This window comes from Lathyrus oleraceus, chromosome 6 (assembly GCF_024323335.1).
Source record: "Lathyrus oleraceus cultivar Zhongwan6 chromosome 6, CAAS_Psat_ZW6_1.0, whole genome shotgun sequence".
NCBI classification, from domain to species: domain Eukaryota; kingdom Viridiplantae; phylum Streptophyta; class Magnoliopsida; order Fabales; family Fabaceae; genus Lathyrus; species Lathyrus oleraceus.
The window spans coordinates 122,948,387-122,953,767 of NC_066584.1; positions in this window are offsets into that span (position 1 = coordinate 122,948,387).

The following is a 5,381-nucleotide window of genomic DNA, read 5'->3' on the forward strand; positions in this document are numbered from 1 at the left end:
ATATCTAGGGTTTTCAAGATGTCCAATGTTTCTATAAAAAGGGACTCAGAAAACCTGTTTGAACACACAACCAAGACTGAGCAAAATTGAGAGAGAGTGCTAGGGAGAGAGATTGACACAGAGTATGGATGTGTTCAGCCAAGAGGGTTGAACAGAGGGTGTGCTCTTGAAGACATGAAGATGCGTCTTATGTTTTCCATTCATCAAGTGGTCTGGGTTCTCCTTGAATCAGGAAGTTTGTAAAGGTCCAACTTTGGGGTGTATGATATGTTTATTTGTGATCTCCATGCTTCAAGAGGAGAGTTGGTTGTTCATGACAGGGGAAGTTCTGTCTTTGCACTGCAAGTAATCATCAAGCTTGTGGTCTATGTGTTCTCAGATAACTAGGTATGACACCTTGTAAGTTAGTGGGATGATATGGTGTGTGTCAAGGCTGAGTGAGCAGAAGAATGTCTGACCGGATGTCATGACATTGCCTTGGACAATATTGTTATTTCCTTCTGAAACCCACAGTCATAAGGGAATATGGAAGCAGATGTCAGTATGACATTCTGGCTGGTACAGGTGCTGGAGCTACAGTAGCTGTTATTTGATGAATGCACAGATTTAGGGGGAGAAGAAGTACCCTTGTGCATTATGCATTTGTGTGTCTTACTAGTTGCATCCATAACTAGTAATTCTAATTGTTGCACAGATTTAGGGGGAGGAGAAGTACCCTTGTGCATGTATTACTAGTAGCCATAGCTAGTAATTGTTTTGCTTCTGCTGCTAATTAAACAACTGTTATATGGTTTAACTGCTGATATTATGCCTTATGAACAAGAAGGACAGAGTGTTCACAAGATGTCATATGTGATGTCTTAACATAAGATATCCTATGTTCCTGCTGGAAGTTATATAAGGAAATGTGGATGTATGGTGCCAGATGTCAAGCTACCATTGGAGGTGAGAAAGTGGCTTTAGAAAATGGTGATAAGGAGAATACATGGAGAATGCAGACAAAAGCAGTATCAAATGTTAAGACATAGCTTGTAACGTGCCTGACACCATTTATGAAATAGTCTTGGAACTGCTGTTTCTGGAAACAGTCAAGAGTTGTAAAAGGTATTCAAAGATAGTCTGGGATATTGGTGGTGATTCTCTTACGAATTCTCAGCAAATATTTATGATTCTTGACCATGCATTTACTCCAACCGTTAATTCCTAAGCATGGTCTGGCCTATTTAAAGGATGTTTCAGCACTCCTCTTCTCACAAGAGCGACATTTCATCTAAACCATGGGGTTTGTTAAGAGCTGGGCATACTGCTCCTGGATCTGGTTTTGTGAAGGTGTTTTATATAAATGTTTAGCTAAAAAGGGGGAGAGAAACATTGTCCTAAGGATGCACCAGAAGCAAGCAATATCTGGTAGCAAGGAGAAGATGGATTCAGACACAAAAGTCACTAACTGGGTATATCAGTTGTGTCTTGTGATCTGAGTTAAGAAGACAGTTGTGTCTTCTGATCTGAGTTACATTATCTATGTACTCAGCATTACATATTCTTCAGGAAGCCCTACTGTTGAGGGGAAGGGTTGTGGTGGAGCTGATCCTATTACATCTTCTTCCTCATGTACACCAATAGTGGTGGTGGCATTGGGGCTGTCAAAAACAAAGAGGAAGTGCAGACCCATATTGGGATTATTTGTTTTAGCTAAAATTTTCCAAAGGGGGAGATTGTTAGTACCTTAGGATTGGCATTAATTTTGTAAAACAAATAATATAATCACCTCTGTTGTTTTAATATGTTGGGTTGAAGAAGTTCAACATCTGGACCAACATGTCATGTAAGATGTCACGACATCGGGACTGTGACATCTCACATGTGTATCAAACTGAATCAGTTAATTCTGGTTTGGTTTGTGGTTTATTAGGAGATCTGGTGAATATCCTATCTCCTATGTGAAGATCTTGAAGATTCAATCAGAAGATTTGGTAAATATATTTGGTGAATATACTGTTCCCAAATATGGAGATCTTTTAGGAAATAAAAGATTGAAGACCATGATTGAAGTAGAAGAATTCTGCCAGCTCTGTAACAGCAAAGGAAAGATTTGCTGCGATTTCTGAAGGCCCAAATCCAGTTGGGTGATTAGGTTATAAATAGTAGATTGTAACCTAGGTTTTGTAAGCCTCAAACAATGTAAAAATTAGGGGTATGAGTGAGGTAAACCTCCCAACCTGTGGGAAGGTTACCAAGTGTTTCTCAGTGCTTGAAAGCATGAGATTATTTGTAACTCAAAGCCTGTAGGCAAGAGTTGTTATGTTCTTGAACAAAGCTGTGAAGCATGTTCAGGTTGTTTAAACATTACATGGTAATTGTAGTGATAGGAATGGAAACTGGAGGTTTCTATCTAGGAGTTTCTAGGTATAGATTGCATTGGGTAGGGATTAAGTGAAGAGTTGTAAATGGGGGAGTTTAACTCTGAATTAATACTGCTAATAGTGGATCTTCTTCCTGGATTAGTATACCCCTAGAGTAGGTAATGTTGTACCGAACTGGGTTAACAATTACTGGTATTTTTACCTTCTGCACACTATATTTTGTCTGTTATATTTCAGTCTATTTCTAGTCTGTTTATGAAGGGAATAACATACTTGACACATAGCCTGTAGTCTGATTGCAAAACAGAATGTTATGACATTCATTATTGACTGTTGTTACTGATAGACTGGTTGGTATGATACAGTTCATCCTTCTGTAATGTTGGAACAGGTGATGTTCAAATCAATGTTGTGACATCATGCTGATAACTGGGAAGGATCAATAAACATAAGTGTTATGTTTGATCTCTACTGTGTGTTTGCACTAGATGGACAAAACTGGATGTTCTTCTTTCCGTGGTGGTATATGAGCAGATGTCGTGACATATGTGACTGTATGCATATAAGTATTGGGTTTTAGTAACTGTCTTGCTGTGTTAGGAACCATGTTGGATCAGATGTCATGACTTCGTGTAGAACATCTGAACTCTGACTATAGCAGAATTTCAACAGGTAAAGGGGTTGGTTACACAGAGGGAAGGTGTTAGCACCCAAAGTGTCCTAGGTACTCCTAGGGAGCCCTTTTTGTGTGCATATGTATTTTGTATAAAGTGATGTTTACAAACAAATAGAATGGGGGGATGAGAAAAGAATTCATTAATTATATTTTTGTGTTTGACAAGACATTCGATCTTGTGCCTTCGTACCAACATAAAAATGAGGGATCAAAACCTCGTAGTTCGTGATACAAATTTCAAAATGGGTGTGTTGATTTTAACAAAATTTAAGTTTGAAAGGCACAAAGGCCTAAAAATGGTTTGAATGAGTTCGTTCTTTTTGGCTTTTTGAAAATTTAAGTCAATTATAGTTAAGTTTATTTACAAGTTTGATTTAAGAAAAGAAGTTTGAAAATGCAATGGCATAAGGCCAATGTTTCTATCTTTTTTGCAAAAGTGGTCAAAGTTTATAACAAAAGTAGTTCACACAAAGAAGAATTTTAAAAGTGGAGGGAGAGATTTTGAAATTTAAAAAATGGGGAGAAGATGAAGAGACTATCATATGCACAAAAATTAAAAGTTTAGAGTTGAAAAGATCTGACCAAATGGGTCGTAATCCAATAGACAAGTATGTCAATAGAAACCCAGAATTCCCTTGGACTTTTAGAATCAAACAACACACAAATGCACAATTATGTCATCTTGAAGAGCAAGGCATCAAATAAAGATGGCCTCATCCAAGCTTATCCATTTCATTATCTTCTTCAAAATAGCCCATGTAACAGGTGAATTCCATAAGTCACAGGTTCAAAATAACAGCTTCACAATAATCAAGTTGCAGAATGAACTTAGAGAGGTCTTCAAAAATATATCAGATGAACTTCAAAATTGCAAGCACTTGGTTCTTTCAACAAGTTGGCATTGGCCAAGTCCATTAGCATAGGAGGTTGCCTAGATTCTAAGTCCATTAGTCCAAGATCAAGCCAACAGTCCACTCAAAAGTTTTTTAGGATTTTTGTTATTATTATGTACATTAATGGTCAAAGACCACACAACAAGAAAAGTATACACAAACAAAATATATCACACAATATGGTCCAAATGGACAAAGTGAAAATTGCATTAACATAAACAATTAGAATGATATGAACAATGGCAAATGAAATATAGTGCTAAAATTAAATTGCATCAAAGTAAAAGCTTGAAATTAAAGGTTAGTAGTTAGTAGGTTAATAGTTAGTATTGTTTTGCTTTTGCTTTTCATTTCAAGACATTCTTTGGAGAACACTCAACCCACTTATCACAAGAATGGATCCTTGAACCAAAACATATTCCAAAGGAAGGAAAGGAGGCCAAGTTTCCACACAATACCATGAAAGAAGGGAGACTTACAATCTCACTAACTAGAATGCTTATGCCTTTTATGTCACAAATTTAGCATTGTATTAAGCAATCGTAATTGGACTTATATAGAAGTCACAACTATTTGAGGTCGGGAAATAGAATTTTGGTGTTAATGCATGTTGGAGACATAGTATTATGAGCTATGCTCATGAAACATACCACACACACAAAATATGCAAAAGGTGTGGCCTAATCTCATCCATACTCATGTTAATTTTTCAATCAACTAGCATTAGGACTTTGATATGTCATAGGCCAAATGAAATGAACGAATGAAGAATAGGAATGAGATGAAGTGGGAGGGGAAAGAATGAAATCACAAATTGGTCAAAGGAGGACTTTTACCAAATTAATATCATCCATTCATTTTGGTAGATAGAATGTACATTCCATCAATCCCCTAAATTCAATGATATCAATTTGACAAAGTCAAATCAACCTTGACCAAAGCCCAACAACAAACAAGCAAACTCAAACAAGTCAATACAAGTAGTCAACAAAAATAATTGGCATTTATTCAATTAAAAATAATTAAATAGTGCATTTAAATCAAATATGGCTTGTCCAGTTCCTAAAATCTCATCAAAACACCAAATAAATGGCCATGAGATTTATCATAGGTCAAACAAGGTCAAAGGACCTTGGAGAAAAAATTTCATAATTTTTGGACTTTTAAAAATATTTTTAAACAATTAAAAACAAATGCAAAATCAATTAATTCATGAAAAATATTAATAATGATCCAAAAAATAATTTTAATTTAGGATATGAAAGAGAAAAATATTTGAAATTTTTTGGTGAAAGTCCCATATTTTTTGGATCAATATTGAATTTAATATGAATTATTGAAAACAATGCAATAAAAATAAAAATTCAGATAATCAAAAAAACGTGGACCATCTGATCTCTCTCATTAATTGAGGTGGCAGATCAGATGGTCCCTAGCGCGTTCCACATG